Source organism: Haplochromis burtoni, unplaced genomic scaffold (genome assembly GCF_018398535.1).
Source record: "Haplochromis burtoni strain Fernald_Lab_line unplaced genomic scaffold, NCSU_Asbu1 Contig_236, whole genome shotgun sequence".
NCBI lineage: Eukaryota > Metazoa > Chordata > Actinopteri > Cichliformes > Cichlidae > Haplochromis > Haplochromis burtoni.
The window spans coordinates 118,031-120,211 of record NW_024582597.1 but is presented as its reverse complement, the minus strand read 5'-3'; the positions used below and the strand labels follow the sequence as shown (position 1 = coordinate 120,211).

General features: G+C 40.5%; 1 protein-coding gene across 3 annotated transcripts in view; it reads left to right on the top strand.

The window, feature by feature from the left end:
* LOC102303179 (protocadherin alpha-3) overlaps positions 1 to 2,181 on the top strand; it is a 31,329-nt gene that overhangs the window by 20,203 nt on the left and 8,945 nt on the right. The gene's annotated exons all lie outside the window — the stretch shown is intronic.

Below are 2,181 nucleotides of genomic sequence, written 5' to 3'. Positions count from 1 at the left end.
GTTGGACCCAGAATGAGTATAGGATCTACTATAGTTCCGGGCAGCCATGCAAATACACTTGTGCTTCCCGACAGGAGGAGAGCATCCGAGGAGGTAAGACATTTGCGTCACATTTCCTGGTCTCAATCCTTCCTTACATTTGTTTTATTAGTAGCGCGTCTGAAATGAAATTAATGCCATGCTTCGTAACGAACTAACCATTTATGACGACAAGGTCGTGAATATTTACTATTCTTAAAGTAATCAAAAAACAACTTTTGCAATTTGTCTTTGAACAGTGATGAACGTGGGATTTTTTTCCACAATCTCCACTGTTTTCTCTTCTTTTCCGTTTCCTTCTCTTCTATTCCCAACCTTCTTTTGCTTAAAACACTGGCATAAATGAAATAAGGAGCCTGAGTAATCCAAAAGCCTCAGCATGTGTCAGGCAGCACTGTGCACAGCATTAGCAGTTCTTTATTGGACTCGCTTGATTGAGTTTCTATTGAACTGAAATATTTTTTATACTTACTGATGTTAACGCAGCGTGTTGACTCATATCACTTTATTTTGTCGTGTAATAACTGTTTCTTGTATAATGTTATGCAGACCCTTCTGATGTTTTTGAGATTTGTGTCACTTTTTTGTCAAACATGAAAAAATCTGTTATAATATTTTTCCCTGCAGTGAGAACGCAGATCGCGTGGTGTCAGTGTAATCCAAACAGGAAGCCTTGCACGAGTTTCCCACCAGGGTTGTTTGGTTCCATTTCTTTTTTCGCGGCCGTTGTTGAGCTTACTACCGTGTTTCTTTGGCATTATGTCCGTCATTGTAGACAGAAGATGAGTATTTTCATATAAGGAACGTTTGGATTTTGTCGTTATGTTGCAGCAATCGATTATCTGAAGACATACTTGTGATCTAGGGTGTAACCATGGAACAAAGAAGACACGAGAGGCGAAGTGGGAGAGGATCTTTCCTTAGCTGCATGGCTGCTGTGCTTTTGTGCACTGTGGCTTCGGCGCAGATGCGATATTCTGTCTCGGAGGAGGTTAACGAAGGGACTGTGGTAGGAAACATCGCAAAAGATCTGGGAATAGATAAAAGCACATTAAAAGAGAGAAAGTATCGGATTGTTAATAGTGATGTAGATCCGCTTTTCCATGTAAATCCAAATGACGGTATCCTGTATGTGAGTCGGAAGATTGACAGAGAAGAGGTGTGCGCGGAGAGCACTTCGTGTTTAATAAATCTGAAAACTGTACTAGAAAACCCGCTGGAGATACATTACGTTGCAGTGGAGGTGTTGGATGTAAATGACCACTCTCCTCGTTTTCCACAGGAAGAGAAAAGGCTGGAAATTTCAGAGTCTGCGTTACCCGGTGTACGTATACCGTTACAGCCCGCACGAGATCCAGACGGCGGTCCTTTTACCATTCAGCAGTATAAACTTAGCTCAAACGACCACTTTCGGTTAGAAGTAAAGGATAAGGGAGAAGATGGGAAAATACCAATATTAATTGTGCAGAAATCTTTGGATAGGGAAGCAGCGGGAACCCATTCATTAGCACTGACGGCCCTGGATGGGGGCAAACCTGCTAAATCTGGAGAGATGACAATTCTAATATATGTTTTGGACATTAATGATAACGCACCTGTTTTCTCCCAAGATGTTTATTCTGTTACGCTTAATGAAAATTCTCCTGTAGGTACAGTAGTCGTCCAAGTGAATGCAACGGATTTAGATGACAGTCAAAACGGAGATATCGTTTACTCATTTAGCAGTGTTGTTCATCCTAGGTTATTGAAGCTTTTTGACATAAACCCTGTGACAGGTGAAATAACTGTAAAAGGGCAGATAGACTATGAGGAGAAGGACAAATATGAAATTGAAATTCAAGCTTCAGATAAAGGTCTTGCTCCTCTATCAACACAAAAGAGTGTAAATATTAAGATAGTTGATGTGAATGACAATGCGCCTGAGATTGAAGTTACTTCATTTTCCAGCTCTATCCCAGAAGATTCCAGACCTGGAACTACAGTAGCTATTATAAGTGTAAATGATTTGGATTCTGGTCTTAATGGAAAAGTCATTAGTTCCTTAGGTGACGATGTTCCGTTTGCATTGTCACCATCTTTACAGGACAAAATGTATTCATTAGTGACCAAATCTCCTCTGGACAGAGAGAAACAGTCACAATA